General features: G+C 38.5%; 1 protein-coding gene across 2 annotated transcripts in view; it reads left to right on the top strand.

Moving 5' to 3' along the window:
- LOC134800060 (uncharacterized protein CG3556) overlaps window positions 1-21,145 on the top strand; it is a 225,875-nt gene that overhangs the window by 102,283 nt on the left and 102,447 nt on the right. For both annotated transcript variants that reach the window (XM_063772518.1, XM_063772517.1), the window contains exon 2: window positions 5,032-5,065. The gene's annotated coding sequence lies outside the window, so the exon portion shown is untranslated. The remainder of the gene's footprint in view (window positions 1-5,031; window positions 5,066-21,145) is intronic.

Raw genomic sequence — 21,145 nt, forward strand, 5'->3', positions numbered from 1 at the left:
CGGACCCGAACCGTTCTAGCGTAAGTCATCCTTTATTAGTTAGACTGACAGATAAGTAGAACGTGTAAACAACGGCGCAGATTTATTTCACAAACTAAAAATTTCATTATTATACTTGGTCAAGCAGATCTTGTCAGTAGAAAAAGGCGGCAAATTTGAAAAATGTAGGCGCGAAGGGATATCGTCTCATAGAAAATTTGAATTTAGCGCCTTTTTCTACTGACAAGATTTGCTTGACCATCTATAGTAGCCATAGTAGGTATTATTACAAAGACTCTCAAAATAGTCGGACGGATTCTGCCTGTTAATAATTTGAGCTAGTTTTCGCGAAGTCAATCCAACTTTTACAGAATTCGTGGAATTTGCTGAAAGCGTCTCCATTGAAACTTCGGCAGCTCTGCATTTAATGACTCCTTTGTTAGTTGCTTTAATATTTGAAAGATAGAACTATTATTACATTATATTATTACCTAAATTTATTTTTGTCTTTTACTTAGGTACTTTACATTTCATTATCTATTTTCATTAGTTTGCCATATGTGTCACTTTAATTATTTAAATCATCCGACCTAAAATGCGTTTGTTAAAGAGAACGCTCTTTAGCGATAAGACCGCCAGTTGTCTCTATGTAAATGTTTTATTACGGTTGTGCAATAAAGGGGATTTGTATTGTATTGTTATTCAAAACGTCAATTAATCCATTTAAAAAAAACCGGGCAAGTGCGAGTCGGACTCGCGCACGAAGGGTTTCGTACCATAATGCAAAAAACGGCAAAAAAAACGGTCACCCATCCAAGTACTGACCCCGCCCGACGTTGCTTAACTTCGGTCAAAAATCACGTTTGTTGTATGGGAGCCCCACTTAAATCTTTATTTTATTGTGTTTTTAGTATTTGTTGTTATAGCGGCAACAGAAATACATCATCTGTGAAAATTTCAACTGTCTAGCTATCACGGTTCGTGAGATACAGCCTGGTGACAGACGGACGGACGGACGGACGTACAGCGGAGTCTTAGTAATAGGGTCCCGTTTTTTACCCTTTGGGTACGGAACCCTAAAAAAAATTTGAAAGGACTGAATGTTAGATATTGGTGAACGGGATAAGTGGCGTATACGAAGAGAGGCCTATGCTCAGCAGTGGGCGACTGAAGGCTAGAATGATGATGATGATGATGATGGTGAACTTAAGATGTATAGGTACACGCCTAACATGCCTTTAGTATGTTTTCATTGTAGGTCTATGCCAGTGAAAGCGGCGTGGATTATTGAAATCCAATATTTCTAAAACTAAGAAGTTTTCATACACACAAACCTAAAACACAAACATAATGGCGATAATACAATCAAACAAGCCGCGTTGTGTGGAGTTTGAAACTCTTTATTTTATTAAATTATTTCTCTATTACTGGTAGTTCGCCCCGAACTGAGAACTCGCGGTTAACCAAAAATTATATAGAGCCATTGACTTTGTTCATTGTTGCACCTACTTATTAGTTATTTACTCTGAGCCTACTTAGGTACTCGTATAGTGCGACATAAAATAGTAGAAAATAAATGAGGGCGCCACTTTCTACGTAACTGTCACATTTTTGACGTAAAATGCTTACACATGGCAACAATTTAGTATGGACATTTTTGAGTTCCATTTTATTTAATTTCTACTATTTTATGTCGCAGTATAGGCGGCAATGGATCAAAAATCACGTGGATTAATATTGCAAGGTCTGTGGAGCCCTTAACTGATAGATTTAAACATTTAAACAAAGAGTAGTATGTATAATGTAATTCATATATAGGACAAAGAGAGCCCTCTCGTGGAACTTCTTTGCATCCATTTGAAGCGCCATCTGTAATTCTTAACCAGAAATATCAACGTCAATATCAGAGGGGGATGGGCATAAATAGCGTCTAAGTATGTTGCGAACGTAAAAAACTTCGACTTTGAAAAAAGGCTTGAGGGTATTTATTAATACACGAAAACAGATTAGGTACTTTTAACTTGACTGTTGATGTAAATAAAGTAGGTACCTATCATACACGGCTGGAATAACACACAATTGACCACGAAACAAAATTACACGCAGCAGGTTGCGATTCTACCCGCCATGATTTTTTCTGAATTTTCTGGTAATAAAGTTCTCAGCAACTATGATGGCGTATGAAAACTTTGTTTCATTTAACATTGTAAAACCGTAAGTATTTTTATTTATCTGAATTATGTCGTAGTACAGACAATAGATACGGTGTTTTAATATTTTGAGTTTTATTTGACTAAGTTGTTTTTTGTGACAATCGCCTCCATGGCAACGATGGATATCAAGCAGATCTTGTCAGTAGAAAAAGGCGGCAAGTTTGAAAAATGTAGGCGCGAAGGGATAGTTTCGCGTTTCATAGAAAATTTGAATTTCGCGCCTTTCTCTACTGATAAGATTTGCTTCTGATAGAACAGAAAAACATCTGATAGAACAGATTTTTTTATAGATGGTCACGTCTATAAAAAATCTGTTCTATCAGATGTTTTTTTGTTTGTTTCGTGCCCTGGATACAAGACTTCTAAGACGTTTTGACGAAATAAAGTGAAGCCATATTAAAAAAAAGTATAGCGTTAAGTAATATAGATGGCGCTATTTTTTTCGAATAAAGGGCTTTATATACGACTGTCCCTCCCCTGGATTTAAGGCACCATAGAAATTAAAATAAACTGTATCTGCGCCTAAGCCGAAATATTTCCTGTCAAATGTCAAATACCTATATTATGTTTATTTTATTTTATGTTAATCTTGCTAATTATTTCAAAATGGTAAATTTAAAAACGATATTAAAAAAGTGTAAACCGCGAACTTTCATTTGATACTAAACTCGACCATGTTTTTTGCAAATAAAATGACCAGAATTGCAAGACCTCTCACAAACAGTTTTTTGGCCTTCTAAGCTCTTCAATCTCAATAATCCCTTGATCGAGTCTGCTCATAATTTAATGACTAAAATATAATGCCCTCGAGTACACGTTTACCTAATTTCATTTAAATTAGGACAAATTTACTCAAGTTCTTGAGTATCAAACTATCCTCTGACAGTTCAGCTTAAAAACATCGAAATGCCGGGACGTGCCGTTAGCCGGCCGCGTGTCCCAAGTCGAATGTAAGAACTTCGCTTCGCTTCGCTCGCTCGTTCGATTATGTACTTAGTACCTAACTTCTCGTGAACTCTGTCTTATAGTTTTTAATCCAATCTTTACAGAATTCGAGAGGAGACTCAAAGGTGATCCGAACTCGTATCCTCTTGGGTTTTCAATTGTAAAATAAACGAATACTGAAATAACTGAGTTATATTTACATTAATTTAAAATAGGCTTACATAGCTTCAAGTTATTTCAATATTTAGGTACAAAAGCAATCGGAATAACTAAGTTGTGTTAAATTAAATTTGAATTATTAATTTTGCGTTCCCTACAGTCATTATTAATATTAAAAGTTTCACAAAACTTAGTTAAGTGTAGTTTACCTAAATGTTAGTAAATTTTAATGTGTTTTGGGTGACCGTTGAACGTCAATGACATTGTGCATAAAATATATAGTTGGTCAAACCAAATTTGTCAGTAAATAAGAACAAAAAAATATACACATCCTTTTCTTTTGAGTGCTACTGGTGTAAGACAAATATTGATTATCTCTGTCTATGTTTGATATGAGACAGTCCTTTGACAAACTATAACTATGCGCGTGCGATAGAGATAGCAAGAGGCGGGTCAATATACGAAATTCCTCGTGCTCAGCGTCCTTTCTTTACCAACAAGCTTATAGGGTATTTGGCTGTATTTAAAATAAATTATTTTACACCATGCAAGAAATAAAGCACCAGAATATTAATAGAGAAACGTACACAGCAGTTATTTTTAGACACAATTTATATTTTAAAACCCGTATAAAACTATAAAGAGTAAGGTAATTTGATCGTGACGTCACATGCTAGTGTTTGATATAAATTCCGTTAGCAAATCGTTTTGACAGTTCGAAAAAGAAAACTGATTTGACTAGTAGTCAAATACCCTACTGAATAACTTATCTGAAAGCGGACGCTGCCAAGAAACTGACAAACTTTATGTCCAGGTCCAAGTTATACTTATTATTTTCGCGATATCAAAGGACATTCTGCTACTACATCCTGAAATATATTTAACGTGTCTTGGCAACTTGCCTTTTCGTAATATGCTAGTTTCCTAGAGGAAAATTATAACGTTTTACAACAGCTATCAAAAATACTAGTCTACCGTTCAACTGAGGCGGTTGGTAAGCAGTTAAGGCGTATCCAGACGAGTAAAATTTTCGCCAATCTGATTAAATTGTCCGATCGAATCAGGCCGTGCGGATGCAAAAGCCAATTTGGCTCGCCGAATTCAACCGCCGATTATGACCGATATCACCGATAAAATGGAGTGCGGACGCAAGAATACCAATTTGTGACGCCAGTATTTTCGTTTTGGGGCATTTTTTCAATTTAGAGGGCTCTAATATCACCATAAATCTAAAATTGGTGATTAAATTGGAATTTGACGCCTATTTAATTTCTGATCAAATCGGTCGATTTGATCACCACGTCTGGAATCCACTTTATTCTATTCAGATACGGGCTCGTTGAAGACTTGGCCGAATAAAAGTAGTTTGTATTAAGTTAAGCAAGTAAAAATGTAACTTTTATCTAAACTACATAGTTTCAGTCCCACCGAACCAACTGCATGTCAGATCAACTACATTTTAGCATAATATGCCTATTATTGCCTTACCATTGGAATTATTTAATTGTCTCTTACGAAATTTAACTTTGTAATGATACAAAAGATATTCCTACTAAAAATTTAAAATCGCTCAAGAGATGTACCGATATTTCTTTGAAAAAAATATTTTTAAGTCTTTTATTAATTTTTCCCGTAACATATTCCGCAATTTTAGTCTATATATTACCTATTAAGCTCCCAAAGAACAAACAAATGCGACTACCTTTCGCCACGTAATACATCTTTATTGTTGCAGAGCCCGGAATTAAGCTGTCAAAAGGAATACTTCGGTAAGTACCTCTTATCTTATCTTTCCACATAAATCTTATCTGCACCGTTCTACAAAAGATCAGAAAATACCTGCGATATTAATTTAAAAGAGAAATTTACGAGAAAGTAACGCGCCATTTTCCATTTTAGAGAATATTTTAATGGCATATTCTGGCAATTTATGTTGAATTTTACCTCAAAAGGTAATTTGTTTACGACGTCCCATCGCTTAGTGTTATTAGCGTCATTATGATGGTTTATTTATTCACTTCTAAGCCTTTATAGGATATTTTCATAGGCTTGCAAATTACTTGTTAATTTGAAATTAGTTTTCCGTGTTTAACGGTCATCTTCTTAATCTTAGTAACTTTAAAGTATTCAAATGAAACCTTTAGGAAACCGATTTTGAGTTTATAATGAACTAAGGGTTATGATTATTTTTTCATTAACTGCATACTTCCACGTTAGTTCACTGCATAATAAAATTAATAAGCTATAATTCGTACATTTTAAACAACATCAATGAGCAACCAATAAAAAAATGTGACGTTTTCAACCAAAAGGTACCTACCACATTGTCGGTTATCGCTAAGGTTGATTTCAAATTAAAGCCATACGGAAATAGCACCTTATAGACATAAGTACCCTGTTGGTTGAGAATGGCACAAATATTCTCGAGACAACTTCGCCATTTTAAATTTCAACCGGAAATTCAACCCAAATATACTGGCAACCAGTTGTCAGAAAAAACGCGCCGTAATGATAATAAAGAACCCTAAGCACTGGTAGGTTCCGAACGTCATACATCTTCCTTGGTGATGCCAGTGCGAACGATGATAGATGTTGCCAGGGAAATTACCTACGTGGAAAATGCACTTTGAAGATGGCGACTATGAAGATTTATGTACACACATGGAAATTATACGTAACGGGTTGCCGTTTATTTTGCTTTCCTTTTTTAAGTATATTCTTTCTCCTCGTAACGTAAGTATATTTCTTGTAAGACTCAGGCCAATTTTTGCGCTTTTGAATTTTGAACTTTATTTTAAGTTTAAATATAAGAGTTCAAACTCGAATACAATTTTATTAGTACTTGTACAAGTACGCCGGGACTTACGAGGTTAAACATCGAGAACGGTAGAGAATACAATGTAACAAGAAGATTGTAATTTTGTTGGTGTTATATATGGGTATATTTATATATCTGGAATAAGTGGGTAGGCAGTCGCGTAATAAATACTTGCCAAGCAACACGTCTTTTATTTATCAGTGGCGACGAGGATGGGATAGCGGTATTTTGATCAGTACGAACATATTCAATCGTAAAATCATATGCCGATAATAGTATAGCCCACCGTTGTAATCGACTCGCGGCGGCCGTTGGAACACCACAGTTTGGTCCAAAAATCGTAACCAGTGGTTTGTGATCGGTGCGAAGAACAAAATTACGGCCGTATAAATACTGGTGACATGTGATGCGAGTGGACACGGCATTGCAGCGGTGCTGGCTCAAAGCATTATAGTCAGGTGCATAAGGAGGCGCTGGCCATAGTCTTTGCCATAAAAAAATTTCACCAGTATTTATACGGCCGTAATTTTGTTCTTCGCACCGATCACAAACCACTGGTTACGATTTTTGGACTAAACTGTGGTGTTCCAACGGCCGCCGCGAGTCGATTACAACGGTGGGCTATACTATTATCGGCATATGATTTTACGATTGAATATGTTCGTACTGATCAAAATACCGCGGATGCCTTATCTCGCATGATACAGAGCCATCGCGACAACGGGGTTCAGGAGCGCGACGAGGTCCCTGAACAGACGTATTTACATTTTGCCTCTGACGCGATGTTGTTAGATTATAAGCTATTACGTAACGAAACCTCGAAAGACATATTACTTAGTCGGGTGTTGAACTATTTAAAAGACGGTTGGCCGTTAGATGTGGAGGTTAGAGAGTTAAAACCGTTTTTTAATCGCAAAAGTGAACTATATGAAGAACTCGGGTGTATTATGTGGGGTCACCGGGTAGTTATACCAGAGGCATGTAAAGAAAAAGTGTTGCGAGAACTTCATGAGCCACATATGGCACATATGGGTATTGTCAAGACTAAGGCTTTAGCTAGAAGCTACGTGTGGTGGCCCGGCATCGATGAGGCGGTGGAACGCGTTTGCCGCGCGTGCGCCGTATGTGCCGCGGTGGCGGACGCGCCGCCGGCCCACGAACCGCGCCTCTGGCCGTGGCCTGAACCATAGTCTAATAAAACATGGTCTTCCATTCCCAGAGTGACACGGGCCTACGTCACAACAACATGGCCGCTATATATAGCGCTATCGCATATTATCATATAGCGCTGTCGCATGATGACGTAGGCCCGTGTCAGTTAGGTGACCTAGAAAAGACGGGAATGGAGTACCAGGCGGAGTATATTATTATACCATGGCCTGAACGTCCTTGGGTACGGTTGCATGCAGATTTCCTCGGTCCATTGGCAGGTACAAAATATTTAATAGTAGTAGATCCACATTCAAAATGGATAGAGGCAATTAAAATGTCAGGTACGTCAGCGAGTTATGTAATAGACGTGTTTAGAGAAATGTGGGCGCGTTTCGGTTTACCAAAACAGCTGGTGTCGGATAACGGTCCCCCATTTACGAGTACTGAATTTCAAGGTTTCCTAGCCAGTAATGGAGTGGAACATATTTTTACCGCACCCAGCGTCGAACGGGGCTTGTGAGTCAGCGGTAAAGATATGTAAAAAGGTAATGAAAAAAAGTATGGAACAAGGGACTAATATGCATACGGCGTTATGTAGATTTTTGTTGAACTACCGGAACACACCTCATTACGCCACGGGTTACCCTCCAGCCAAGCTGTTGCTAGGTAGGTCACTTCGAGCCAGATTAGACTGCTTAAAACCGGAGCTGGCGTCACGGGCGCACGAGCATCAGGATCGCATTAGGAAGCAGGCGAGAGGTGTACAAAGAAGTTTTCAAGTAGGGGATTTAATTTGGTATAGGAAATTCGGTACTAATAAAACTAAATGGTGCCCGGGGCGCATTGTAGAATGTCTTGGCGGTACAAACTATTCGGTTAAGGATGAATCTGGAACGGAGACGGTACATAGGCACGTAGATCAAATTAGGTCGAGAGTGATAGATCAAGCAGTACAAAATAATCCATTTAAAAATCCAAACGAGACACCACAACATCGAAGTTTAGCGTATCCTTTGCCCTCGCCCGGCCCGGCGGTGGGCACTGAGGTGAATGATGATGATGACGCTGCAGCTGGCAACACACAGGCACCGCCGATTGAGACGCAGCCAAATATTACTATGAACCCGCCCGCGGCAGGTCAAGCAACTCCGGAGTTACTGGTGGCTAACCGCCCAAAAAGAACGCGATTCCCACCAATAAGATATGGACTCGAAATTGATTGAATACTTTGTTTATGTAATGGCCTCTGTCGTTATTCATTATAGTCGGTCAAGGAGCACGTACCAGGAATTATCGCTTGTCCCTTTCCAGTCAGTTTTTTTTTAATGTGTACTCGACGGTAAAAAGGAAAAAAAAACAGGCTTAATGAATAACGGAGATGGCTCACCGGAAGGATTAATATTGTATTAATTTTAAGTTACTATTTTTTTTATTATGTATGATCTCATTAGGTAGGTATCAAGGCATAGGAATTAGCTCAAACTCCTTAGAGTAAACGACTTTAGTAATATGATAACAAAGAATATTCTGTTGTAAATGAGTTTAATAATCAAAAGTATTACACAAAAAAAAACATGATGGCCCTTCAGGCGAATACTAAACCTACCTAGGTACCTATTAATACGTGATCAATACGAAAATCTATAATAAATAATTTGTAAGAACAAATGTAATAACACTGGGCGAACAGGTAAACCTGTAGTTATGTACACGTAAATGTTATCTTTGTCTAATAGTAGAAGAGCCGGCCGCAAAATTTTTAACCGACTTGATACCACGATGAAATGCACAATGGTTTCCCAGAAAAGTTATGCTAAGTCCGAATTCGATAGTCTGCCACGGCGGAACTTGCCGAAAGTACGAAAAAGAAGGCCACTTCCGGTGCGAAAAAAGGGTCTGATTTAACCCATCTGATACCGAGATAGTAGTTATGGCAGCAGTTAGAAATTTACATGTAGACACAGAAAAGCGAAGTCTGCCACTATTTTTTTTGCCGGAAGTGCTTGGCAGACGCTCTCAAAGGTGACCATCGGGACCCCTAAATTAACCCATCTGATACCACCATGAAACCAATGCCAGTCGGTAGGTATGAACTCTCATGTCAGGAATATATAAGTCTGCCAAGGCTTTTCCTGCCGAAACACCATGGCAGACGAGATTATGTAAGCAAGGTCGCCATCGGTTACCCTACACTAACCCATCTGATACCACCATGAAACCAATTCCATTCGGTAGGTATGAACCCCCATTTTAGGAATATATAAGTCTGCCAAGGTTTTTCCTGCCGAAACACCTTGGCAGACGAGATTATAAGCAAGATGACCATCGGTTACCGTACACTAACCCATCTGATACCGCCATGAAACCAATTCCAATCGGTAGGTATGAGCCCTCATTTCATGAATATATAAGTCTGCCAAGGCTTTTCCTGCCGAAACTCCTTGACAGACGAGATTATGTAAGCAACATCCGCATCCGTGGGACCGGTATACGTGATTACTGTAGGCTTATTTATTACTTTATGCTTTTACATATTTCTATATTATTATGTTATTAATGAAATATGTTTATAATTTATTAAACCTATACCTAATACATTGGGAATTCATTACCTGCTTACGGCAGTAGTAGGGAGTAGTGGGTGAGTTCTGGCTCACTTAGCCAGGCCAACAGTCCCTCCCCCTTTTTTTCCCTTGTTGAGGCCCTGCAACCTTACCTTGAACCCAACCTAATGTCATTGTAGCTCGAATCTAACCTAATCTATTTTTATTGCTTTTAGAAAATATTCTAATAACAATTATCTACTTTTGCAAAGTTAAATGTTGAATTCTTTATTTCGCAAAATGGAATTTTAATGTGACTATAATGTATGTGCAATCTACTTAGAAACTGGGTTTAGAAATATAAAAACACACATTTTATATAGGATAATAAGTTTATTCAAGTAATATTCTGAACATATGAGATATAGTAACATCATTACTTATTCTGTGTACAGTGGAGAAAACATGCAAGTTGACATTTTTCGTTTTAAAATAAAGATAAACTAAACAGTATTTGCCACAAACCGATGTTAAAAAACTTTGCAGTTGTTGGTTGGCATAATACCATCTCTTACAATTTCTCTTCATTAACATTTTATGATACCTTCCTGTTTTTATTTACTTAATTTAATTTTTTACTTTTTATGTGATCGGTACTTCATTTATTTTAGATTTTGGGCTAATATTAGTTTGTTAACCGACTTCCAAATCTCAAAGAAGGAGGTTATCAATTCGGTTGTATGTTTTTTTTTTTTTTTTTTTTTTTATGTTTGTTACTCTATATCTCCGTCATTCCTGGACCGATTTTGAAAATTAGTTTTTTGATTGTATGTATATGCATACAGATTGGTTCCGTTTTTGTCAAAACCCAGTTCTGATGATGGGATCCATGAGGAATCGAGGGAACTCCTCAAATTTTAAACGCATACATATAGTGATTTTTGGGTTTTTATCATCAAATTAAGCATACACATTCAAAAAAGTGACATTTGATGAAGTGCAACTGCTGATGATGATCAGAACGGAACTCTTCAACGACGCATAGTTCACGTTTGGCGATTTGTCGTCTTCGTTATGTTTGTTAAGCAAGTCAAGTTTTTAAGCCACATTTTTGTCAAGCTCGAGTTCTGATGATGGGATCCATGAGGAATCGAGGGAACTCCTCAAATCTTAAAGGCATGCGTATAGACATTTTTGTATTTTCATCAGAAAATCAAGGATTTTCATTAAAAACTGGCGCATTTGATGAAGTGGAACTGCTGATGATGACCAGAACAGAACTCTTCAACCACGCATAGTTCACGTTTGGCGATTTTTCCTCTTCGTTATGTTTGTTAAGCAAGTCAAGTTTTAAAGCCACATTTTTGTCAAGCTCGAGTTCTAATGATGGGATCCATAAGGAATCGAGGGAACTCCTCAAATATTAAAGGCATAAGTATAGATTTTTTTTGTATTTTCATCATAAAATCAAGCATTTACATTAAAAACTGTCGCATTTGATGAAGTGGAACTGCTCATGATGACCAGAACAAAACTCTTCAACGACGCATAGTACACGTTTGGTGATTTCTAATTTCGATTTTGACTTGGACTGCGACCCGGACTCGGACCCAGAACCGGACTCATACCCGGATCCGGTTCGGAAACGGACTCGGACCCGGACTTGGAATCGAACTCGGACCCGGACTCGGACTCGGACACGGACTCGGACTAGGACCCGGACTCGGACTCGGAACCGGACTCGGAACCGGACTCGGACTCGGACCCGGACACGGACTCGGACACGGATTCGGACCCGGACTCGGACTCAGACTCGGACCCGGACTCGGACCCGGACCTTGACCCGGAAAACCACTATAATATATATTATATTATAATTATTATTATTACACGTAAATTTGTTCACGAAGAAACCGTGTACCGACTCTTCATGCCATTATATTTTTAATTTGCTGTTATTCTCTACAAATCGACACTAAAAGTATCAAAATATCAAAATATGGAGTTCCGTTTGAGAAAGAAGCAAAACAATTTTGTCTTTGACAGTAATTGAATTATTGTGTGATTTTGAAAGCTAGACAATTCAAGATTTATATTTTTACTCACAAAGACAACACAGAAATTCAATTTCAAATGTAAACCTTCGAACAATTTCCATACATTGACGACATCACTCAAAATTCTTCTTCAAGTCAGATGCCCGCTGGGGCTGCACCGGAGCACACGTATAATTCTTCAAATAAAAATGACAGCTTGATTTGACATTAAATCATATACGCACACGAGAAAGTATACCAGTAGATAAATTGTATTTCAAAAAATAGGGTACATAAATATCAGCTCGCGTCTCCTTTAAATTTGATTTGCTGTTATTTACGGGTCATAATGGTTGAAAACCTCAGTAAACTATCTTAAAACAATACGATTACAGTCGAATTTAAGTATTATGTTCCTTCAAATCAAAACTCGCTTAAAATGAAAAAAGTTTAAAGACTCATCCTTTACTGATTGGGATTAATTTTCATTTTGCGTCATTTTAAAAACGTATTTGACTTCTGTACGTCAATTAATTTTGATGACAATTGTAATCTTGTAATATATTATAGAACTTTTATCTTAAAATATTGCCTATTAACAGGAAGCGTTATGTAATTCGTATAAGTAATACCTGAAAGTCTTGTACCTAGATCTGTAATACCATGGATTGCGACGAATAAATGATTATGATTATGCCGTTCGTTCCGTCTATATGTATAATGCGTGTACGTGCTGTTCTCTGAAAATCTTCAAGAAAAAATAACGGCTAGACCAGCACGAAGTACTAGCGAGTTTTTGCGGCTTTGGAGACCGAGATAAAGCTTACAGGCCAATACCGCTGTGGCCTGGTTATTGTTATGTATACCTATGTATCAAATACAAATACAAATACAAATACAAATACAAATACAAATACAAATACAAATATCTTTATTCCGCTTTAAAATGTGGTACAAAAAGATGTTATAAAAGTATATCGTGGTCACACACATTCCACCAAAAGCTGGCATGCAAAACTATTCTAGAAAATACCTAAATATAAAAAGAAGCATGCAACGGTACGTACTTAGAGTACTTAAATCTAACAATCTAGTGCACTTATATCTAGCGTATTATTAAAATGTCAAAATTACAATTAAATTACTAATGTCATAACTACAATACAGATTCAATAACTAATTTCTTATATCATAAAATGTCAAGTTTGATGTCTAAAGTAATCAAAATATTCTTCAACAGAGTAAAAACATTCTTGAATGAGCCAGTTCTTAAGTTTACGATTAAATAAACTGATAGGCAAATCTTTAATGTCATCATGTAGGCAATTAAATATGTCAATGGACTTACAGTATGCGTTATTGCTGTATAATTGTGTCTTACGGCCAGGACCAGCCAGACGATTTGGGTACCTTGTAGGAAAGTTGCATATATCTTTGAAAGTTTTGAAGAGTTCTGGGTGGGCCTTAACGAATAAACAAACTTCATAGATATAGATACATGGCACAGTCAATAAATTCAGGTCTATAAATAGCGGCCTACAAGATGTTAAGACGTCTACGTCACAGATCGCCCTGATGCACTGTTTTTGTGCTAAAAGTGCGCGTCTTGCATGGGTTGAATTTCCCCAGAGGAGAACGCCGTATCTGAGGAGTGAGCAAACATAGCCGTGATAGGCCTGTATTGCGGTCTGCTTGGTACTAATTTTAGCCAATTTCCAAAGCGCATAAGCAAACGTGTTAATTTTACTGCACAATTTATTAATATGCTCACCCCAAGAACATCTGTCATCTAAACAAATGCCTAAAAACATTGTCTGACTTGATTCCGTTATTACCTGATCTGCGAAAGTTACAGTCAGTTGTTGCTTTTTGCCATTTCTATTTATAAACTGGACAAATGTGGTTTTTGATATATTTACTTGAAGATTGTTCCTATGCAACCAGTTTATTACATCAGCGATTGTTTTGTTTATGTCACTATTATACGTTTTGTCATCACTACATGGTATGACGACCGATAGGTCATCCGCGAAGAGTATACAGTCAAAATTTATCGCATTCGGTAGGTCGTTAATGTACAGTAAAAAAAGCAGAGGACCCAGGATACTCCCCTGCGGTACGCCGACCTTGTTCACTCTCGTGGAAGACCTATAAACCTCAATCGTGTTGGCCGAGTCGATTTGAGATATTTCCACAAATTGATTCCTAGTGTGTAAATAGTCTCTGAGCCATTCATTAACTACACCTCTGATACCGTAGAGCTCGCATTTAACCAGGAGTGTCTCGTGGCACACAAAATCGAAAGCTCGAGTCATGTCGAAGAAAATAGTCGTTACTGGTAAGCTCTGGTTCAAGTGACCTAAAATCTTGTTTGTCAGCGTAAAGGCAGCTAGTGATGCGCGATGCGCGATGCGCAGCTATCGAATGTTTTTAAAAAAAATTTACTATAAAAAGCAATGTTTTATTTCGATTAGGTCTACATTTTGTGCATATTGTATATCTGAAGTATTTTCGTACTAAACTTGAAACTTTCGTTGAAACTAAATAAAATAATTATTCCTAATATACAGTCACCTGCAATTTATGTTACACAACACATAACGAAGGCCGCAAAAATATCTGACACGATCTTATTTGTAGAACCATAAGAGCATGTCATATATTTTTGCGGCCTTCGAAGAGTAGGTACCGGTCATTATCACCAACTTTGCCCGCATTTAAAAAAAAACACGAATTTCTCAAAAAAAAAACAAATCGTAATTACTTTTTTTGCTCAGCACGTCCATTGTGATCAAACGCATCAGTTTATTTGAAGAAAAAATATTTTTATCGTGTTTTTACCCATTTTTTTGCGTTTTAGAGGGTGGGCAAAGATATCCGGAGTTTTCGCCAACATTGCCCACGTCAATTTGGTATTCAAATACAGCTCGTATGATGATGATGTCTAAGGATCACTGGTTTTGGGCAATCCTACCATTCCCTGTTAATAACTTAGCGATAAGTGTAAAAACTTTTAAATAAATTTGCTGGGCAATGTTGCCTACCCGTTTTTGCTCATTTCCATATAAGGCTCGCCTAAGCATTTTACAAAGGCTAGGGTTGCCACTTTTGAGAAAATCTGTTACAATAGTTTAATGGCCAAAAATATGATTTTTGCTGTGTTTTCATTAGTTAACGGGATAAAACATCTAAGTAAAGGATAATAAGACAAATTAAGTAAGTAAGTAAGTAAGTAAATACACTTTATTGCACCACAAAGAAAAAAATACAAAAACAGATTTACAGTGTAAATAAAGGTAGCAACAGGCGGTCTTATCGCTGTAAGCGATCTCTTCCAGACAACCTTGGGGTAGCAGGATATAAAGAATAGAAAACTTTTAAAACAGGTAGTGCACGAAATAAATTACAGGAATAAGAAGATTACACAAAATACAGTATATATTTATAAACTTACTTTAGTGTACAAACATAACCTTATTTTACATGCGAAGTTGGGTAAATTAGATGAAAGTGACAACCCTAATCCGTTTTTGGTGGTGGGCAATGTTGGAATGGATGCCAAATCACCGGATTACTTTGCCCACCGCTAAAACTCGCTAAAAATTACAAATTAAAGATATCTTATTGATACTGTTTTAACACCCCCTGGCACTGATTAAAATAACCGACTTGGTTTCACATTACATCTCAAAACTTTTTGAAGTGAAAATTTCTTTAGCGGCGTGTAATAGTGCCCTTGCGGCCTATTTGCTGAATAAATGTTGAAGTTTGAAGTTTGCATGCCAAGTTTCGTGCTTTCTGCCGGATGGGACAGGATTTAGGATGGGTCAGACCAGGACCGCATTTTTGCAGGTTCATCTTTTATTAGCCAGACTCTACCTCCATACTAAATCGAGCTAAGGAGTCGCACTATAAAGAAATATTGAACATTTTCTTTCAAGTTGATATACAGGGTGTCCATGCATTAGGGTATTTATATTCAATATTCAATAATTTATTCATAAAATCAATACAATTTTACACGTCAATGGTATTTAGAACCAGTATACAAAGTATCATAACAAATTACGATTTTTTTACTTTGGAGCAACCTGTATGTGTTAGTAGCTCCTGAGGTAATAAATAGTATGACTAGATTTTGCCCTGTGCGCAGGGCCCGAGGGCCCCGCGGTCTTCTTGTAGTTTGTTGTTGGTGCTGTTGTTTTTGTTGTAGTAGTAGTTTGTTTTCCAAAGGGAAAAAGAAATAAAGTTGTACTTTTGCTAGGACGAAAAGATCCGCGTGAAAGCACTACATTCCCGCAGCTCGGCCTGGCCTCGCGTGCTTGGGAACTCGTAAGGGACGCTCCGGGCCTTCGGCCCTACGCGGAGCTCGGCCTTCGTCCTTCGCTGGGTTTCGAAGCTCAGCGTCGGGCCTTCGGCCCGCCGCTTCGCTTATTAAAACAGTTGGGAGGGTTGGTTTTGCTTCGGGGCTTAAGCGGGAAGTTGGAGCTTAAACACGACCCAATAGGAAAAGTGTCTTAGACAAGCGAAACGGCGGGCCGAAGGCCGAAGGCCGTAGGCCAACTTCCCCCTCTCGTGTGACGCTTCGGGCCTTCGGCCCTACGCGGAGCTCGGCCTTCGGCCTTCGCGAGCCTCGACGCTTCGCCGTCGGGCCTTCGGCCCGCCGGCTTCGCTTATCAAGACAGTTGACTTTGTAGAACGCTTGGGGGAACTGCATTCACGCAGCTCGGCCTTCGGCCTCGCATTTTGGGAGTCGGGGTGGAGGCTCCGGGCCTTCGGCCCTCCGCCGGGGTCGGCCTTCGGCCTCCCGGCCTGAAGCTCGCCCTTCGGGCTCGCTTAACACACTTTTTGTATAGGATTTTGTTTTGTTCGTCATTCCCGCAGCTCGGCCTTCGGCCTCGCCCAAAATTACTGGGGGCGGGGCACGCTTGGATATTCGGGGTGAAGCTCCGGGCCTGACGGCCCTACGCGGGGTCGGCCTTCGGCCTCTCGGCCTGAAGCTCGCCCTTCGGGCTCGCTTAACCTACTTGGAAATTTGAATTTTGCCCTTGTCGCCCGCCATTTTGGATTTTTCCAAAAATTTTTTTTACATGGTAATACTGGGCCCCCTAGCTCGCCGCATGCCAAATCTCAGCGCACTCGGACCAACTTGAAAAATTAAAAAAAAAAGTCGGCCATTTTGAAATTTTTTAAATGCAGTTTGCTGTGTTTCGGGGCCCTCTATGACATTTGGTCGAGCACCCCCCACCTACCTCACACCGTTTAAAAGTTGCCATACAAAATTAAAATGACCATTATTTCCGCCATCTTGGATTTTTTCCAAAAAATTTTTTTTCATAGGAATCTAGAGGCTTCTATCTCTCGCCATGCCAATCTCAGCGCGCTCGGACCAACTTGAAAAAAAAAAAAAAAAAAGTCGGCCCGTTTGAAAATTTTTAAATGCAGTTTATTTTGTCTCGGGGCCCTCTATGACATTTGGTCGAGCACCCCCCACCTATCTCGCACCGTTTAAAAGTTGCCATACAAAATAAAAGGGGCCATTTTTTCCGCCATCTTGGATTTTTTCGATTTTTTTTTTTCCATATGAATCTAGAGGACCCCGAGATTCCGTGGCCAAAATTTCAGCGCGCTAGGACAAACTTGAAAAAATTAAAAAAAAAAGTCTGCCATTTTGAAAAAAAATGGCGGCGTCAAAAACTGCCGGGGACCCTCTATGACATTTGGTCGAGCACCCCCCACCTACCTCCCACCGTTTGGCCGGGCCGTCGAACATTTTTCTGACCGGAAGCGGTAGGCCAAAAGTCGGAATTTTCTGAAGTCACGAGACCGCCCTCTATACGACCGTACCAAAGTCTAACACCCCACGAACCTCCTTCTGGGAGAACAATCATGTCAATTAATCAGTCGTGTTGCAGCTTTAAATAAGATTAATTATTAATTATTAAATTATTAAATTAAATTAAATTAATTAAAACTTTCTTCGACCGTTTTGATTATCTTTTTTATTTATGACATTAATAAGATTCTGACTTTTGACAAATGTCATCATTGCCGCACATTTTCAAACAAATTGTCAAAAGCACTGCCAATGATTAATACAGTATGTTTCTTTTTGTTGTCGATTATTGGAATTAACTTTTGTTTGATAATTTAATGTTTTATCTTTTGTTCTAATTAAAAAGAAATTACCGTTAGAGCATTTCTGAGAAGTAACCCTATGTGGGATTTCAGGGTTTGTCCAATGGCTAAGGTCACCCTGTATTTAAAAACGTAAACGTTAAAGTTTTTGGGATATATGTATAGTAGACTATTTATACTCCACATTGATACCATAAGAAGTTAATAAAACTGCCTGAAAGTTAGAGAGGACTATGGAGGAGATTACTGTTTACTAGCTTTTGACTTAACTCCTGGCCCCTGTTTCACCAACGTGACAGGTGCGACGAATTGTAAAATCACTGTTGCTGACGTCACAGGCATCCATGAACTACGGTTACCGCTTACCATCGGGCGGGCCGTATTCCTGTTTGCCACCATCATTGTATTATTAAAAAAAAACTTTATGATATCGGAAAAAAACAGATATTTCTCTTGCTAAGTTTATGACAATTGTCACAGAAACACTGCAATTGTCACGAAATTCCGACATATAACTCATTACCTGTCAAGAATTACCTACAATTCTTCTAGATCTTTGACAATTGTCAGAAACTTCACAGGAGAAATATCTGTTTTTTCCGATATAATAAAGTTTTTTTTTAATAATACAATGATGGTGGCAAACAGGAATACGGCCCGCCCGATGGTAAGTGGTAATCGTAGCCCATGGATGCCTGTGACGTCAGCGATAGTGATTTTACAATTCGTCGCACCTGTCACCGATGTGAAATTGGGGCCTGGCCTCTATTTCACTACGGTGGCAGGTGCGACACTTGTCGACATCACAGTTGGTACTGACGTTACAGGCCTCCATAGGCTACGGTAACCGCTTACCATCAGACGGGCGGTGTGCTTGTTTGCCACCAACATGTTAATAAAATAAAAACTCCATTATATCGCCAAATACTAAGTACTTATTTTGCGAAGCTAATGACAATTGTCACAAGAAACACGACAATTGTCGGTAATTCTTGACAGCAAATGAGTTCTGTGTAACACTATATGAGTAAAATGAATATAGGCGTGGAATCGAATGTATTTGCAGCCAACAAAATGCCAATGTTTGTTCAGCTACCTGTTCACCTGTTTAAATTGCTTATTATCAATTTAGATCCGGATTTTAAACCTGGCTGACATCGGATAGCCATTTATATTGATGTCAATGGTGTTGGTGAATATTTTAATTCATTCGGGCGAAAACCGGAAGGTTGGTTGGGTATCATAAAATGTTCATGGAGAGAAATTGTAAAGGCCCCAGTACACAATGGGCCATTGCCGGCCACTCCAAGGGACGCAGCCATGCGGTAGAATGAGATAGCAATATCATTTGCTCCCTCTAACGCATAAATGCGTCCCTTGGAATGGCCGGCGATGGCCCATTGTGTACTGGGGCCTTAAGATATGGTATTGTATATTATATTATGTTATGTACTATATTATGTATTATATAGGTATATAGGTATTATATTATGTACTCTGACATTTGTATATATTCCTTTTTAATTTGTGTGGATTATGTATTTTTAATTTTATTGTGTACCTATTGTATATTTTGACATGTGTTTTTTGACATTAAAGATATTGAATTGAATTGTAATCAACAACTGCAAAGTTTTTTTTACATCGGTTTGTGGCAAATACTGTTTAGTTTATCTTTATTTTAAAACGAAAAATGTCAACTTGCATGTTTTCTCCACTGTACACAGAATAAGTAATGATGTTACTATATCTCATATGTTCAGAATATTACTTGAATAAACTTATTATCCTATATAAAATGTGTGTTTTTATATTTCTAAACCCAGTTTCTAAGTAGATTGCACATACATTATAGTCACATTAAAATTCCATTTTGCGAAATAAAGAATTCAACATTTAACTTTGCAAAAGTAGATAATTGTTATTAGAATATTTTCTAAAAGCAATAAAAATAGATTAGGTTAGATTCGAGCTACAATGACATTAGGTTGGGTTCAAGGTAAGGTTGCAGGGCCTCAACAAGGGAAAAAAAGGGGGAGGGACTGTTGGCCTGGCTAAGTGAGCCAGAACTCACCCACTACTCCCTACTACTGCCGTAAGCAGGTAATGAATTCCCAATGTATTAGGTATAGGTTTAATAAATTATAAATATATTTCATTAATAACATAATAATATACAAATATGTAAAAGCATAAAGTAATAAATAAGCCTACAGTAATCACGTATACCGGTCCCACGGATGCGGATGTTGCTTACATAATCTCGTCTGTCAAGGAGTTTCGGCAGGAAAGGCCTTGGCAGACTTAAAAATTTCCGAAATGAGGGTTCATACCTACCGACTGGAATTGGTTTCATGGAGGTATCAGATGGGTTAATGTAGGGTAACTGATGTACACCTTGCTAACATAATCTCGTCTGCCAAGGTGTTTCGGCAGGAAAAGCCTTGGCAGACTTATATATTCATGAAATGAGGGTTCATACCTACCGACTGGAATTGGTTTCATGGCGGTATCAGATGGGTTAGTGTACGGTAACCGATGGTCATCTTGCTTATAATCTCGTCTGCCAAGGTGTTTCGGCAGGAAAAACCTTGGCAGACTTATATATTCCTAAAATGGGGGTTCATACCTACCGAATGGAATTGGTTTCATGGTGGTATCAGATGGGTTAGTGTAGGGTAACCGATGGCGACCTTGCTTACATAATCTCGTCTGCCATGGTGTTTCGGCAGGAAAAGCCTTGGCAGACTTATATATTCCTGACATGAGAGTTCATACCTACCGACTGGCATTGGTTTCATGGTGGTATCAGATGGGTTAATTTAGGGGTCCCGATGGTCACCTTTGTGAGCGTCTGCCAAGCACTTCCGGCAAAAAAAATAGTGGCAGACTTCGCTTTTCTGTGTCTACATGTAAATTTCTAACTGCTGCCATAACTACTATCTCGGTATCAGATGGGTTAAATCAGCCCCTTTTTTCGCACCGGTAGTGGCCTTCTTTTTCGTACTTTCGGCAAGTTCCGCCGTGGCAGACTATCGAATTCGGACTTAGCATAACTTTTCTGGGAAACCATTGTGCATTTCATCGTGGTATCAAGTCGGTTAGAAATTTTGCGGCCGGCTCTTCTACCATAATATCAACATAGGTATGTACCCGTGTTAA

Source organism: Cydia splendana, chromosome 19 (assembly GCF_910591565.1).
Source record: "Cydia splendana chromosome 19, ilCydSple1.2, whole genome shotgun sequence".
Lineage (NCBI taxonomy): Eukaryota > Metazoa > Arthropoda > Insecta > Lepidoptera > Tortricidae > Cydia > Cydia splendana.